The sequence below is a fragment of the Salvelinus sp. IW2-2015 genome, linkage group LG22 (genome assembly GCF_002910315.2).
Source record: "Salvelinus sp. IW2-2015 linkage group LG22, ASM291031v2, whole genome shotgun sequence".
NCBI classification, from domain to species: Eukaryota; Metazoa; Chordata; class Actinopteri; order Salmoniformes; family Salmonidae; genus Salvelinus; species Salvelinus sp. IW2-2015.
The window spans coordinates 3019366-3037732 of record NC_036862.1 but is presented as its reverse complement, the minus strand read 5'-3'; the positions used below and the strand labels follow the sequence as shown (position 1 = coordinate 3037732).

Below are 18367 nucleotides of genomic sequence, written 5' to 3'. Positions count from 1 at the left end.
TCTGTTATGCTGGTGAATGAGGACCCAAAAGCGACGTAATAGAAACAGAGTCTTTATTCCAGTCTTAAACAAACAATGATTCTCCTGGATATTATCAAAGGTAAATCCAAAACAGGAAACTGAAATCCTCTCGTCAGTAGAGAGGAACGACTGGAGACGCGACCACAGACTGCAGGTCGCTTCAGGAAGGCACAGGCCGTAGCTGACATAGACACCTGCTCACACGCAGCATCTGAAGAAGGCAAAAAACACGACAGGGCGGAACAAGGACACAGAACAGCAAACATCAAACAAGAATCCGACAAGGACAGAAGCGGAAACAGAGGGAGAAACTAGGGACTCTAATCAGAGGGCAAAATAGGGGACAGGTGTGAAAGAGTAAATGAGGTAGTTAGGAGAATGAGAAACAGCTGGGAGCAGGAACGGAACGATAGAGAGAGAGAGGGAGAGAGGGAGGGGGAGAGAGAGGGATAGAAAGAGGGAAAGAACCTAATAAGACCAGCAGAGGGAAGCACAGGGACAAGACATGATGATCAAAGACAAAACATGACACAAACATTGGTTGTGGTAAGTATAATTGAAACGTGGGTACCATTATGGTAAGTGGGGAAATAAGTATAGCAAGTTATAATTGTAATGGCTTTGCAGATGATTAAAAAAAGATAAATTTTTACATGGCTAAAAGAGAAAGAATATATCTATTGTTTACAGGAAACTCATTCTACAAATATAGTTGAGGTTGGGTGGAAAAAGGACTCGGAGGGAGAAATATATTTTTGTTATGTGCAAAGAAACTCAAAAGTTGTGATTACTAATTAATACAAATGTTGATCTGATTGTGCAAACTGTGGAAACAGATTCGCAAGGAAGATGGATTATTTTAAACATGCTATTGAACCAAAAACAGATCTGGCTAATTAATCGAAATGGGCCAAATAATGATGATCCACACTTTTTGAAAATATATATATATAATAATCTATTGAGCTCACAAGCAACGTATGAATCTATTATGGTGGGAGATGATAATACGGTTTTAAGTACCTCAATAGATCTTAAAGTAAATCACTCTACAAACTATCACCCTCAAGCACCGAAGGAGATCAAAGATCATGGATACATTAGAACTAGTGGATATATAGAGGTTGAAAAACCCTGACCTAGTGAGATATACGTGGAGGCTTCATCAAGCTTGCAGTCTTGATTACTTCCTAGTCTCGTTCTTGCTGGCATCAAAAAAGTCAAAGTACTAGTAGGAAACCAAATGCAATCAGACCACAATCTAATTGGCCTCCATATAACTCTTACAGAATTCCCACGTGGACGGGAACATTGGACATTTTATCAAAGCCTATTGGATGACAATTTGTTCTTAACTAATACAAAATAATTCATAATTGACTTTTTTTTGTACAACATAGGTACAGCAGATCCCCATATTGTATGGGACACTTTCAAATGTACTTTTAGAGGCCATTAAAGACAATACTCATCATTAAAACAAAAGCAATTCAGGTCAAGAGATTAGACTAATAAAGGAAATAGAGGAAGTAACAGCGCAGGTAGATGGTAATGGAAACTGTACTATAGAGCCACAACATAGGTTAGAGGAAAAACAAAAAGAATTGGAGGTACTTATTCAAGAACGATCAAGTGTAATGTATTACAAAAATAAAGCGAATTGGATGGAAAATGGTGAAAAATGCACAAAATGTTTCTTGATTCTTCAACATAGAAATTCTACCAAAAATAATTTACAGAAACTTGTTACAAATGGAGTTATCCATGATTCTCCAAATTATATTTTGAAAGAGGAAGCAAAATATTTTAAGCATATGTTTTCTTTTCAGTCTCCTCCATTTCAACAGAATGATGTTAACTGTTAGGATTTCTTTCCTAGTAATAATAATATTAATAATAATAACACATTTACAGAAAAACCTGTCTGGAAAAACACCAGGGCTTGAGGTATATCAGACCTTTTTTGATGTACTCAAAGATCCTTCATTAGCATGTTTTAATTACTCTTATAGACTTTCAGGTACGCAACAAGAAGGTCTGATTTCAGTTTTTTACATGGACGATATATTGGAGATAATGTACGACAATTACTTGAAACAATGGAACATTATGAAACATCGAAGACACCAGGCCTGGTCTTCTTAGCAGATTTTGAAAAGGCGTTTGATGACGTACGACTAGAATTTATATATAAATGCCTGGATTATTTTAATTTTGGTGAATTGCTTATACAATGGGTTAAAGTTATGTACAGAAACCACAGATGTAAATAATGGTTACTTCTCAGAAAGTATTGAGCTTTTAAGAGGAGTGAAACAAGGCTATCCATTGTCTCCATATCTATTTATTATGGCCATTGAAATGCTAGCTATTAGAATTATATCCAACAAGAACATTAAGGGGTTAACTTCTTAGAGCTAGGGGTCAGAATTATTATTATTTATTTTTTTAAATAACGTGCCCAACGTAAACGGACATTTTCTCTGGCCCAGATCGTAGAATATGCATATCATTTACAGATTAGGATAGAAAACACTCCAAAGTTACCAAAACTGTCAAAATATTGTCTGTGAGTATAACAATACTTATTCTGCATGCGAAAACCTGAGAAAATGTAACCCGGAAGTGATGTTTAAAAAAAAAGATCTGTGTTTCCTGTCCCGTCTGTCCTCCATTTGAAGGGGTATGAACCAGATTCCTTTTCCAATGGCTTCCTCAGGCTGTGACCAGGCTTTAGACATAGTTTCAGGCTTTTATTTTGAAAAATGAACGAGATTTTTCAAAAGTAGTCCGGTGTCCTCTGAATGTTTCCTGCGCGCGAGAGAGGGGCACCCCATTTTCCTTTTGTCTCTTAATAAATAGGTTATGGTCCGGTTTAAATATTATCGATTATGTTTGTTAAAAACAACCTGAGGATTGATTATAAAAAAACATTTGACATGTTTCTACGACCATTACGGATACTTTTTGGAATTTGTCGAACGGAACACGGCTTTGGTTTTCTGAACATAATGCGCAACCCAAATGGCGTTTTTTGTGATAAAAGTAATATTTATCGAACAAAAATAACATTTGTTGTGTAACTGGGAGTCTCGTGAGTGGAAACATCCGAAGATTATCAAAGGTAAGCGATTAATTTTATTGCTTTTCTGACTTTCGTGACCAAGCTAACCAAGCTAATATAAGGCTAGCTGTTGTAGCATTGAAAGCTACACTCACAAAAGCTTGGATTTCTTTCGCTGTAAAGTATATTTTCAAAATCTGACACGATAGGTGGATTAACAACAAGCTAAACTGTGTTTTGGTTCATTTCACTTGTGATTGCATGATTATAAATATTTTTTGTAATATTTTTGCATTTGGCGCCCTGCAATTCTAGCGGTTGTTTAGGAAAGTGATCCCGTAAAAGGGATCCGTAGCGCAGAGAAGTTAAGTGTTCCTTGAATTCTAAATAAATCACAGACAGTGTCACTAGCAAAGCACCCCCACACCATAACACCTCCATGCTTTACGGTGGGAAATACACATGTGGAGATCATCCGTTCACCCACACCGTGTATCACAAAGACACATCGTTTGGAACCAAAAATCTCCAACTTGGACTACAGACCAAAGGACAAATTTCCACGGTCTAATGTCCATTGCTCGTGTTTCTTGGCCCAAGCAAGTCTCTTTTTCTTATTGGTGTCCTTTAGTAGTGGTTTCTTTGCCATTTCTGAGGCTGGTAACTCTAATGAACTTATTCTCTGCAGCAGAGGTAACTCTGGGTCTTCCATTCCTGTGGCGATCCTCATGAGACAGTTTTATAATAGCGCTTGATGGTTTTTGTGACTGCACTTTCTAAGTTCTTGAAATGTTCCGCATTGACTGACCTTCATGTTTTAAAGTAATGACGAACTGTCGTTTCTCTTTGCTTATTTGAGCTGTTCTTCAAATAATATGGACTTGGTTTGTTACCAAATTGGGCTTTCTTCTGTATACCACCCCTACCTTGTCACAACACAACTGATTGGCTCAAATGCATTAAGGAAAGAAATTCCACAAAGTATCTTTTAAGATGGCACACCTGTTMATTGAAATGCATTCCAGCTGACTACCTCATGAAGCTGATTGAGAGAATGCCAAGAGTGTGCAAAGCTGTCATCAATGCAAAGGGTGGCTATTTGAAGAATCTCAAATATAAAATATATTTAGATTTTTTTTGATTACTACATTATTCTATATGTGTTATTTCACAATTTTGATGTCTTCACTATTATTTTTGTAGATGTAGAAAAAAGTAAAACCCTTGAATGAGTAGGTGTTCTAAAACTTTTGACCGGTAGTGTATGTCTACTTCATCATCTGCCCATTGTAATGGTAAACTACAAGGTAGTGTAAAATAAATTTAGCGATCCAATACGTAATATGGTACACTTGTCATAATTAGGTTTTAATCCAGAGACGCTAGAAAAAGGATCAAGATCTTCAATGAGACTGTGCAGGGATCCAGATTGCGGACTTAAGAAAAAACTCCCCTGGATTTCTAACACCGCATTCTTCAGCGATACACCATCCCATCTGGGTTGTAATGTAGAAAATAGTAAAAATAAAGAAAACCTTGAATGAGTAGGTATTCTAAAACATTTGACCATTAGTGTACTTGGTATTCACATTGCAAAAAATATAAATTAACCTACCACAATTAATTTCAATAGAAAGTTAGCAAAAATAGATGAGATTCTGCAACCATGGAGAAGTAAATAATTGTCTATTTATGGGAAAAATCACATTGATTAACTCTTTGGTCACAGTTTACTTACTAATGGCACTGCCTACTGCAGATTACTCGTTTTTTAAATCATATGAGCAAAAGTTATATTTAATTTTATTTGGAATGCTAAGACAGACAAAATAGCACGTGCCTGTTTGCATAATGAATATGAGTTTGGGGGGCTAAAATTATTAAATAATTAAGCTTTAAACCTCTCACTAAAAGCTTCACTCATACATAAATTATACTTAAACCCAAAATGGTTCTCCAGTAGATTATTAAGAAAGTCTCATCCTTTGTTCAAAAATGGCCTTTTTGCCTTTATAAGGATTAYAACTTCTCATTTCTGACCAATTGAAAATAAAATTTTGTTTAAAGTATCGCTGAAAATGGAGGAGGCAAGTGGAAAAGGGAGAAGGTAGGGAACTTGTTTGCCTGCCATATGTTAAAGATACAAATTGGCTGAAAGGAACTAGCATAAATAGAAAAGGACAAACATTTTGACAGCTGCGCCATAGAGGTTGCAAAATAAATGGGAGGAGATTTTCGATGTACCAATTCCATGGCATATGATACAAAAAAACTACACTTGATTTAACACTTAAGGTTTTTCAATTTCAATTATTATATAAAATTCTTGCCACAAACAGAATGCTATATACAGTTGAAGTCGGAAGTTTACATACACTTATTTTGGAGTCAATAAAATTCGTTTTTCAACCACTCCACAAATTTCTTCATAACAAACTATAGTTTTGGCAAGTCGGTGAGGACATCTACTTTGTGCATGACACAAGTAATTTTTACAACAATTGTTTACAAACAGATTATTTCACTTATAATTCACTGTATCACAATTCCAGTGGGTCAGAAGTTTACATACACTAAGTTGACTGTGCATTTAAACAGCTTGGAAAATTCCAGAAAATGATGTCATGGCTTTAGAAGCTTCTGACAGGGTAATTGACATAATTTTAGTCAATTGGAGGTGTACCTATGGATGTATTTCAAGGCCTACCTTCAAACTCAGTGCCTCTTTTCTTGACATCAAGGGAAAATTAAAAGAAATCAGCCAAGACCCCAGAAAGAAATTGTAGACCTCTACAAGTCTGGGTCATCCTTGGGAGCAATTTTCAAATGCCTGAAGGTACCACATTCATCTGTACAAACAATAGTATGCAAGTATAAACACCATGGGACCACGCAGCCGTCATACCACTCAGGAAGGAGACACGTTTTGTCTCCTAGAGATGAACGTACTATGGTGCGAAAATCAATCCCAGAACAAAAGCAAAGGACCTTGTGAAGATGCTGGAGGAAACAGGTACAAAAGTATCTATATCAACAGTAAAACGAGTCCTATATCGACATAACCTGAAAGGACGCTCAGCAAGGAAGAAGCCACTGCTCCAAAACCACCATAAAAAAGCCAGACTACGGTTTGCAAATGCACATGGGGACAAAGATCGTACTTTTTGGAGAAATGTCCTCTGGTCTGTAGAAACAAAAATAGAACTGTTTGGCCATAATGACCATCGTTATGTTTGGAGGAAAAAGGGGGAGGCTTGCAAGCCGAAGAACACCATCCCAACCGTGAAGCACGGGGGTGGGAGCATCATGTTGTGGGGTGCTTTGCTGCAGGAGGGACTGGTGCACTTCACAAAATAGATGGCATCATGAGGAGGGAAATTTTGTGGGTATATTGAAGCAACATCTCAAGACATCAGTCAGGAAGTTAAAGCTTAGTCGCAAATGGGTCTTCCAAATGGACAATGACCCCAAGCATACTTCCAAATTTGTGGCAAAATGGCTTAAGGACAACAAAGTCAAGGTATCGGAGTTGCCATCACAAATCCCTGACCTCAATCCCATATAAAATTTGTGGGCAGAACTGAAAAAGCGTGTGCAGCAAGGAGGCCTACAAACCTGACTCAGTTACACCAACTCTGTCAGGCGGAATGGGCCAAAATTCACCCAATTTATTGTGGGAAGCTTGTGGAAGGCTACCCTAAACGTTTGACCCAAGTGAAACAATTTAAAGGAAATGCTACCAAATACTAATTCAGTTTATGTAAACTTCTGACCCACTGGGAATGTGATGAAATAAATAAAAGCTGAAATAAATAATTCTCTCTACTTTTATTCTGACATTTCACGTTCTTAAAATAAAGTAGTGATCCTAACTGACCTTAGACAGGGGATTAAATGTCAGGAATTGTGAAAAACTGAGTTTAAATGTATTTGGCTAAGGTGTATGTAAACTTCCGACTTCAACTGTATATGCTTAATTTAGTTATTAATGTAACTTTAGTTGTTCTACAAACGTTGGGATATATTTTTWAATTTTTTAATACATTATAAGGCTGCATGGTGCGAATGTAATGATGATTTGGAAAAGGAGTATCTTGAATGGAAAGAGCTCTGCTTTGTTTTTTGCGCAGGCTGTACACATTTTGTCAGTCTCTCATTCACAATTTGAGAAGCCCTTGATAATGCCTCGAATTTCTCCGCGGCATCCCGGTTGTGTGGCCATAATGCACCCTAAACAAATCCATGCCTGCCTGCTCCGAGGCTCTCCATCACGTGATCGGGTCTTTCTCACAGACTACAATTGAAGACGGACACATCCGGCACGCAACTGCGCGTCTCCTTATCCAATTCCGTGGTGCATATTGAACTGTCCACATTTACTTTTCGTCAGCCAACAAGATGAATAGGCCTAACGAACAGCAAAAGCACTAGCCTATGTCAATCTACTATCCCCCATAGTACAAAAATGTACCTATTCCATTCTGTGCGAGAAATAAATATTCCAAGCATAGTCTGGGACAGTTGTGGGATGCGATAGATCCCAAATTAATACAACCACTAGAATCAAACAAATGTTTTATTTAATGAGATTGATACAACAGTTCAGAAAGTTTAGCTTAAAATGTTTATAAACTATTAGGCTTTTTCTTCACATTATAAGCACAGCAATGCGCACACGGCAGTAGGCTATAAGCCCACATGTTCCATTAGCGGAAAAAACATTATCAAAAGTGACCGTGACCGCAAATGCAATTTTGCATGTCATGCTTTTATTATAAAGGTGCATTTTTATGGTGAAAATTATCTTCCCCAAACTTGAAACTCATGCGCTGCTTATGTATTCCAGTTAGGCTCTACATACCTTGTAAAGCGGATTAATGTGCTTAATTTTAAGAAGTTGTTAGGCCACTTTAGTTGTGATACAAACCTTAACAAAACATATAGGCCTATGGGCTAGGCTACATGAGGTGTGCGACTATGATTTCGAAAAAGTCAAACAAAAATGTATTGTTTCTTGCCTTTTGCTGGGCATCATTCACAAATGATATAATTCACAAGTAATATGCTAATATTGTCACACATCAGACTATTCTTGATGTAATCTTGTCTTTACATATACTAAATAATATATTTGTGAAATTCGTTTTTATTTAGAATGGACCATTATCATAAGTCGTTTTTGGGGTATCTGTACTTTACTATTTATATTTTTGACAACTTTTAATTTTACTAGGAAAAGAGACCCTTAAACCAAGAATTGGGACCACACAGCCACTCCACGAATAGCAGGGTAATGATTGCTTTGCAACGCTTGCAGTTGGCCACTGGCAGATGACCTTGAGCCTTCTTGGATGGGCACTTCTAATGTAACTCTATATAGCACCCAAGGGGCTTGAATTTTCGAGCTCTACCCTGGCGGTGACATAGTGTCCCCATGAGTGACTGAACACTGAGCCAATCATGGCGCAACGCTCTGTATTTTTTGCTGGCTTGCCCCACCACAACAGAATGCAATGAGCTAGGCTGAAACACCTGCATTTTGGAGCTGCCTTACTCAAGAAAACAAAAAAGAGACCATGTTTGTATGCGGCTCAATGATATATGTTTTTTTTTTACATTGTTTGCAAACTGATATGTGACACGTATTAACATGCAGAACAGGAAGGCCATGTTTTTTGTTGCAAGAAATGTGGGGCTCTGCCTTGAATGATGGGTGGCCAGTAGTTACACCTCTCAACTGCCTTAGTCAATTCTTGATTCTCTGTTTTTTCAGGAATCTTCTAGCTTGGATGGGGGAGGGAACAAAGGGAATGAGTACAGAAGTTATCCAGCCTGCTGACTAAGAAATGTAAATAGACTATGCTTTGCTATCTCTCTATATATGTCTGCCTGACTGCTGAGGGGCAACATAGTCAATGTACTTGCTAGGCTAAGCCTAACTTAGTGAAGACCTTAGGTAAATGGTTAATCATGATCGTCTCTGTCTTTACAGTTCCTGAAATATGTCAATGACCTGATGCATGGCCTCTACAGGAGTGCTTAGCCACCCACTCAGTTACCAGTGACCTATTCTGCCACATCCCAGGGAAAGGAGAGAGGAGAACCACCACCCCGTCAAATGTTGTGCACAAATTTGTTTACATCCTTGTTAGTGATCATTTCTCCTTTGCCAAGATAATCTAACCACCTGACAGGTGTGGCATATCAAGAAGCTGATTAAAAAGCATGATCATTACACAGGTGCACCTTGTGCTTGGGACAATAAAAGGCCACAATAAATGTGTAGTTTTGTCACAGATTTCTCAAGTTTTGCAATTGGCATGCTGACTGCAGGAATGTCCACCAGAGCTGTTGCCAGACAATTGAAAGTTAGTTTCTCTTCCAACATCGTTTTAGAGAATTTGGGAGTATGTCAAATATATATGTGGCCTCACAACCACAGACCACATGTAACCACGCCACCGCAGGATCTCCACATCTGGCTTCGTCACCTGTGAGATTGTCTGAGGGGGTGCTGAGGTGTATTTCTGTCTGTAATAAAGCTCTTTTGTAGGGAAAAACTAATTCGAATTGGATGGGCCTGGCTCCCCAGTGGTTGAGCCGTTGTGTGAAAACCATAGATTAGGGCCAAATGAATTTATTTCAATTGACTGATTTCTTTATATGAACTGTAACTCTGTAAAATCTTTGAAATTGTTGCATGTTGCGTTTATATTTTTGATCTATCCGTATTGTCTTACACCAATTTTTTGTTAATTTCATTCCCAGTCCTCTAGAGGGAGTTTAATTGGAAAGTCGATAGAAGGGGCTATTCTTACACATCGGCGGACAGCTGTTTCAACGAGCAGGAAAAGCACTCTCCGACGATATATAGAGCGCAATCTGTGGCTCATAACAGGTGCAAATTAACCCAAAACCATTATTGTGTAATGAGAGACTGCAACGAACAAAAATAATACCAAGTTGTAACTGTAGATGTCATTTTATTTTAAACGTATTTTATTTGGACACATCAGTCCGCGTCGTGCGAGGATCGTTTAAAGCGCAGCAGAGCGAAGAGTTGACAACAGCCGGGATACAGGCAAGAGGAGATGCTGTGAAAGACCCAGCGCCAGGGAGGCAGAGAGCGGACCTGGGGCTGGATGTACCCGGCCTTACCCTCCCCAGCGGCTCGCCATGGGGGATACCAGAATTATATATCATTTGGACGACCAGGAAACTCCGTACCTGGTCAAGCTGCCCATCGCTGCGGACAGGGTTACTCTTGCCGACTTCAAAAATGTCCTCAATAAACCCAACTACACATTTTTCTTCAAATCTATGGACGATGATTTCGGGTAAGACCATTGTGCAAAATAGGCAAAGTAACTTATTTTGCTGCTCTTCTATGTACATATGGGGCGTAGAAGTGGTGTGTTTATCTTTCATGTGATTTATACAGTTGCAAAGATATGATTTTACATTAACGTACTGATTCTCTGCGCCCTGCCTTGCTCTTGTCAATGTCACTTGGTAGCCTAGGACTTTAAGGGCGCCTTTACGCATTGCTGAAAATAACTTTCCCACCAGTGTTTTGAATAGGTTAGAAATATGTTATCTGGTCAAATGGAATACATTGTAGTTTGTAAGCAAGAGCGTCCATTTTGGAAATGGAAGACTCCGGTTATTGGCCGCACTGGTGTGGGGGCAGTGGTGGTGTTGGAAGTCAGATTTTTTAAGGAATGACCGAATTGTTCCAAATTGATGCTTTTCAATTTGTCACATAGGAGGGGTTGAGGCTCTCAACTCAACCCCCAATAAAAAACAATATGCTTTGGGGAGGTTAGAGGGGGGTAAACGTGTCAGTCGACTGAGTTACTAAAGCGCAAGGCTTTGCGTTTTCTCAGAAGAGCGGCCGGCTGTTAAGCTAATTTTCGAGCATAAGAAGTTTCTAAGTAATAACGAAACGTTGTGCTTGTGTCCAATAAAATGCTTGGCAGAGTATGAACTTGATAGTGTCCATTCCCACTGCCTTMATTTTTTTTCTTGAGAATGGAGGCTGAAGGGACCACGGAGAAGTTTGACGTGCCAGGCTCTTTTGTGATCAACAGAAAATKAGGTTTAATTTCCTTGCCCTCATACATTTAACCGTCGTTACAGTGTGCGTGAGAGAGCTTAGCTTGAATGTTTCCCGAGAGCGATAAAATAAATGTGATCTGTGCTGACGGCAATGTGGTTATTGTATGGCGCGTTCATTAGGACTTACAGGTGTGTCCATGTGATGTTACTATGCGGCCTTGGACTATTTACTGTGAGAGAAAGCAAAAGGATCACTCTTCAGATGTTCTTCTTAGCACCTATCGCTTTTTGCATACAGCAGAATTGTAGAAATAATGCAAAGTTCAATAATAGAAATCAAATGTTATTTGTCACATGCTTCGTAAACAACAGGTATAGACTAACATTGGAATACTTACTTATGGGTCCTTTTCCAACAATGCAGAGTTAAAGTTAATAGTGATGAGGAATAAATACACATTGAATAACGAGTAACAAATGACATGGCTATATATACAGTGAGTACCAATACTGAGTCGACGTGCAGGGGTACGAGGTAATTGAGGTAGTTATGTACATATACAGTGTATTCTGAAAGTATTCAGACCCCTTGACCTTTCCACTTTTTGTTACGTTACAGCCTTATTCTAAAATGTATTAAATAATTTTTTCCCTCATCAAGCTACACACAATACCCCATAATGACAAAGCGAAAACAGGTTTTTAGACATTTTAGCAAATCTATGAAAATAAAAATAAATACCTTAGAGTATTCAGACCATTTGCTATGAGACTCGAAACTGACCTCAGGTGCATCCTGTTTCCATTGATCATCCTTGAGATCGGTTCCATCTGTGGTAAATTCAATTGATTTGACATGATTTGGAAAGGAACACCTGTCTATATAAGGTCCCACAGTTGACAGCGCATGTCAGAGCAAAAACCAAGCCGTGATGTTTAGGAATTGTCCGTAGATCTCCGAGACATGATTGTGTCGAGGCATACATCTGGGGAGGGGTACCAAAACATTTCTTCAGCACTGAAGGTCCCCAAGAACACAGTGGCTTCCATCATTCTTAAGTGGAAGAAGTTTGGGATCACCAAGACTCTTCCTAGAGCTGGCCACCCGGCCAAACTGAGCAATCGGGGGAGAAGGGCTTTGGTCAGCAAGGAGACCAATAATCCGATGGTCACTCTGACAGAGCTCCAGAGTTCCTCTATGGATATGGGAGGACCTCCCAGAAGGACAACCATTTCTGCAGCACTCCATCAATCAGGCTTTTATGGTAGAGTGGCCAGATGGAAGCCACTCCTCAGTAAAAGGCACATGACAGCCGCTTGGTGGCACCCTCTCCTCCGACAGGGTTGTTTTGGGTCGGCCTCTGGAATCAGTTCAAATGCCCTGGGAGGTGCAGACAAAGGATCCACTTTGGGAAAGTCGTATTCCTGGTCGTAGTGCTGGTAAGTTGACGTCTCTCTGATATCCAATAGAAAGACTCATGTGTGTTTCAGTGTGAGTGTGTGGGTATAGTCCAGTGTGTGTGCGTAGAGTCAGTGCAAGGGAGTTAATGCAGAGAAGGGTCAATGTAGGTAGTCTGGGTAGATATTTAATTAGCTATTTAGCAGTCTTGTTTAGCAGTCTTATGGCTTGGGGGTAGAAGCTGTTCAGGGTCCTGTTGGTCCCAGACTTGGTGCTGTAGCAAAGAGAASAGTCTATGGTTGGGTGGCTGGAGTCTTTTTTTTTTGTTGTTGTTGGGCCTTCATCTGACACCGCCTGGTATAGAGTTCCTAGATGGCAGGTAGTGATGTACTGGGCCATACTCACCACCCTCKGTAGCGCCTTGCAGTCAGAGGTCGCGCAGTTGCCATACCAGGCGGTGATGCAACCAGTCAGGGTGCTCTCGATGGTGCAGCTGTAGAACTTTTTGAGGATCTGGGGTCTCCTGAGGTGGAATAGGTGTTGTGCCCTCTTCACAACTGTCTTGGTGTGTTTGGACCATGATAGTTCGTTGGTGATGTGGACACCAAGGAACTTGATGCTCTCAAGCTGCTCCACTACAGCCCTGTTGATGGCAATAGGGGTGTGCTCGGTCCTCTTTTTCCTGTAGTCCACAATCATCTCCTTTGTCTTGATCACGTTGAGGGAGAGGTTGTTATCCTGGCACCACACGGCCAGGTCTCTGACCTCCTCCCTATAGGCTGTCTCATTGTTGTCGGTGATCAGGCCTACCACTGATATGTCGTCGGAAAACGTAATGATGCTATTGGAGTCGTGCTTGGCCATGCAGTCATAGGTTAACAGGGAGTGCAGGATGGACCTGAGCACACACCCCTGAGGGGCCCCTGTGTTTATGATCAGCGTGGCAGATGAGTTGTTACCTACCCATACCACCTGGGGGCTGCCCGTCAGAAAGTCCAGGATCCAGTTGCAGAGGGAGGTGTTTAGTCCCAGGGTCCTTAGACTATTGATGAGCTTTGAGGGCACTATGGTTTTGAACGCTGAGCTGTAGTCAATGAATTGAATTCTCATGTAGGTGTTCCTTTTTGTCCAGGTGGGAAAGGGCAGTGTGGAGTGCAATAGAGATTGCGTCATCTGTGGATTTGTTGGGGCGGTATGCAAATTAGGTGGTCTAGGGTTTCTGGGATAATGGTGTTGATGTGAGCCATGACCAGCCTTTCAAAGCACTTCATGGCTACGGGTCTGTAGTCCTTTAGGCAGGTTACCTTGGTGTTCTTGGGCATGGTGGTCTGCTTGAAACATGTTGGTATTAGACTCGGTCAGGGACAGGTTGAAAATGTCAGTGAAGACACTTGCCAGTTGGTCAGTACACGTCCTGGTAATCCGTCTGGCCCTGTGTTCTTGTGAAAGTTAACCTGTTTAAAAGTCTTACATCGGCTACAGAGAGCGTAATCACACAGTCKTCCGGAACAGCTGGTGCTCTCATGCATGTTTCAGTGTTGCTTGCCTCGAAGCGAGCATAGTCATTGTGCTTCCCTTTGTGGTCCGTAATAGTTTGCAAGCCCTGCCACATCCGACGAGGGTTGGAGCCGGTGTAGTACGATTCAATCTTAGTCCGGTATTGACGCTTTGCCTACTTGATGGTTCATCGGAGGGCATAGCGAGATTTTTTAGAAGCTTCTGGGTTAGAGTCCCACTCCTTGAAAGCGGCAGCTCTACCCTTCAGCTCAGTGTGGATATTGCCTGTAATCCATGGCTTCTGATTGGGGAATGTATGTACGTTCACTGGGGAAGACGTCATCAATGCACTTATTGATGAAGCCAGTGACTGATGGGGTGTAATCCTCAATACCATCAGAAGAATGAATCTCGGAATATATTCCAGTCTGTGCTAGCAAAACAGTCCTGTTGCTTAGCATCTGCGTCATCTGACCGCTTCTGTATTTGAGTGAGTCACTGCTTTAGTTTTGACTTGTAGGAATCAGGAGGATAGAATTATGGTCAGATTTGCCAAATGGAGGGCGAGGGAGAGCTTTGTACGTGTCTCTGTGTGTGGAGTAAAGGTGGGCTAGTGGTTTTTATTTTTTCCCTCTCTGGTTGCACATTTAACATGCTGGTAGAAATCAGCAAAAACAGATTTAAGTATCCCTGCATTAAAGTCCCCGGCCACTAGGAGTGCCGCCTTTTGGATGAGCATTTTCCTGTTTGCTTATGGCCTTATACAGCTCATTGAGTGCTGTCTTAGTGCCAGCAAYGGTTTGTGGTGGTAAATAGACAGCTGCGAAGAATATATATAAACTCTCTTGGTAAATAGTGTGGTTTACATCTTATCATGAGATACTCTACCTCAGGCGAGCAAAACCTTGAGACTTCCTTAATATTAGATTTCGTGCACCAGCTGTTATTGACAAATAGACACAGACCGCCACCCCTTGTCTTATCAGAGGCAGCTGTTCTATCTTACAGATGCACGGAATACCCAGCCAGCTGTATGTTATCCGTGTCGTCGTTGAGCCACAACTCGGTGAAGCATAAGATGTTACAGTTTTTAATGTCCCGTTGGTAGGTTAGTCTTGATCGGAGCTCATCCATTTTATTATCCAATGATTGCACGTTGGCTAATAGGACTGGCGGTTCAGGCGGATTACCCTTTTGCCGTCGGATCCTTACAAGGCTCCCCGACCTACGTCCCTGATATCTCCGTCTCTTCTTCATGCGAATGACAGGGATTTGGGCTTTGTCGGGTGTCTGAAGTAAATCCTTTGCGTCCGACTCGTTAAAGAAAAAGCTTTGTCCAGTACGAGATGAGTAATCGCTGTCCTGATATCCAGAAGCTCTTTTCTGTCGTAAGAGACGGTGGTAGAAACATTATACAAAATGCCAAATTTTTWAAGTTTGCAAATGGTTGTGTTGCAGGGAGGCTGTACTGTTGAGCAGCCATTTCCTCCGGCGCCATCATAGTACCTCACTGTGATGTACTATGGTTACCTTGTTAGCATTTAAACATGAAATCCAAATCTTAAACGTTGCTATGTTTCAGAAATAGCAACAAATGTGTMATTTGCTTGTCACATTGTTACTTACCTTACACAGTGGTGGGAAAAGTACCCAATTGTCATACTTGAGTAAAAGTAAAGATACCTTAATAGAAAATGACTCACTTAAAAATACTACTTCAGAAGAAGTGTTTGGTTTTAAACATACTTATCAAAACTGAATATAATTGCTAAAATATACTTAAGAATTTAAAAGTATAAATCATTTAAAATTCCTTATTAACCAAACGGCACTTTTCTTGTTTTAATTTACAGATAGCCAGGGGCACACTCCACCACTCAGACAATTTAAAAACGAAGCATGTGTATTTAGTCATTCCGCCAGATCAGAGGCAGTAGGATGACCAGTGGTGTTCTCTTGATAAGTGCTTGAATTGGACAATTTCAAAATCTAACAAGTTMTTTTGGGTGTCAGGGAAAATGTATGGAGTAAAACGCAGATTACTTTTACTTCACTACATTCCAAAATAAAGTACAAATACCTCCCAAAATTACTTAAGTAAAAATACTTTAAAAAGTACTACTTAAGTACTTTATGCCATTGACCTTAGAGACCACAAAGTCAGCAAATTTCCACTCCATTCATATGCAAATCCATTTGATTCAAACACTGGGTTGTCTGGCTGTCATGTTTTTATTTTAACCTGCCCTTCCCTTATGTACAATGAAATAATATTATTTCAGTTGTCCTCTATTATGATTAATCTCACATACCTTATTACTACACCCTTGTGGTTGAATATATATATATATATATATATATATATATATTTCAACCACAAGGATACAACCACAAGGATACAACAACCACAAGGATACAAAAACCACAAGGATAGAACAATGATTCATGTTGAACTAATACCATCAAGGGATACCGAGCAATTTACAACAATGAACACCTTATGAAACGGCTGTGAAAACCAACCTGGCAATATTTCAGATTTAAACTTGGATCTGTTTTTTGGTACAGTTGTCATTTAATTTATTTCCACAGATAGTGAATTCTGGTGTGTTGAATAGACAGGAGGTGGGTGGGTGGTTCTGCCTGTCACTTGTTGTCAACAGGCAGCCAGTCTCGGCAGGGGGACTTGAAGAGGGAGACTGCAAAGTCCAGGCACTGCTGCTCTCTTTGTTCAGAGTGTTTGCRGTGCTCGTGTTTTTAGTTAATCTGTGTGTCTCAAATATTACACTACCGTCCAAAAGTTTGGGGTCACTTAGAAATGTCCTTGTTTTTGAAAGAAAATCAAAAAAATAGTGTCCATTAAACTAACATCAAAATTGATCAGAAATACAGTGTAGACATTGTTAATTGTGTAAATGACTATTGTAGCGGGAAACTGCTTTTTAAATGATTTTTTATGGAATATCTACATACAGAGGCCCATTATCAGCAACTATCACTCCTGTGTTCCAATGGCACGTTGTGTTAGCTAATCCAAGTTTATCATTTTATAAGGCTAATTGATCATTAGAAAACCCTTTTGCAATTATGTTAGCACAGCTGAAAACTGTTGTTCTGAAGCAATAAAACTGGCCTTCTTTAGACAAGTTGAGTATCTGTAGCATCAGCATTTGTGGGTTCGATTACAGGCTAATGGACAAAAGCGAATCATTTTTTTATTTTTTAAACAAGGACATTTCTAAGTTACCCCAAACTTTTGAACGGTAGTGTATKTTCCCAGTATGATGGAGCAAKAACTTTCTTAGCAGATAATGACAACATGACAACAACAGTATCTGTAGATGATGTAATGAAAAGTTGGAGGATGGTTGGTGGATCCAGGTCTGGGTGTTGGGTAGAACCACTAGGTCCTGGAGAACAGGTAATGGAGGACATCAGGTGGATCCAGGTCTGGGTGTTGGGCAGAACCACTAGGTCCTGGAGAACAGGTAATGGAGGACATCAGGTGGATCCAGGTCTGGGTGTTGGGTAGAACCCTAGGTCCTGGAGAACAGGTATGGAGGACATCAGGTGGATCCAGTCTGGGTGGTGGGCAGAACCACTAGGTCTGGAGAACAGGTAATGGAGGACATCAGGTGGGTCTGGGTGTTGGGTAGAACCCTAGGTCCTGGAGAACAGGTCATGGAGGAATCAGGTGGATCCAGGTCTGGGTGTTGGGCAGAACCACTAGGTCCTGGAGAACAGGTATGGAGGACATCAGGTGGATCCAGGTCTGGGTGTTGGGTAGAACCCTAGGTCCTGGAGAACAGGTCATGGAGGACATCAGGTGGATCCAGGTCTGGGTGGTGGGAGAACCCCTAGGTCTGGAGAACAGGTAATGGAGACATCAGGTGGGTCTGGGTGTTGGGTAGAACCCTAGGTCCTGGAGAACAGGTAATGGAGGACATCAGGTGGATCCAGGTCTGGGTGTTGGGAGAACCCTAGGTCTGGAGAACAGGTAATGGAGGACATCAGGTGGATCCAGGTCTGGGTGTTGGGTAGAACCCTAGGTCCTGGAGAACAGGTAATGGAGGACATCAGGTGGATCCAGGTCTGGGTGTTGGGTAGAACCCCAGGTCTGGAGAACAGGTAATGGAGGACATCAGGTGGATCCAGGTCTGGGTGTTGGGTAGAACCCTAGGTCCTGGAGAACAGGTAATGGAGGACATCAGGTGGGTCTGGGTGTTGGGAACCCTAGGTCCTGGAGAACAGGTAATGGAGGACATCAGGTGGATCCAGGTCTGGGTGTTGGGTAGAACCCCTAGGTCCTGGAGAACAGGTAATGGAGG

General features: G+C 40.8%; 1 pseudogene; it reads left to right on the top strand.

Moving 5' to 3' along the window:
* Window positions 1–9912: 9912 nt before the first annotated feature.
* LOC111949694 (segment polarity protein dishevelled homolog DVL-3-like) overlaps window positions 9913–18367 on the top strand; it is a 68580-nt pseudogene continuing 60125 nt past the window's right edge.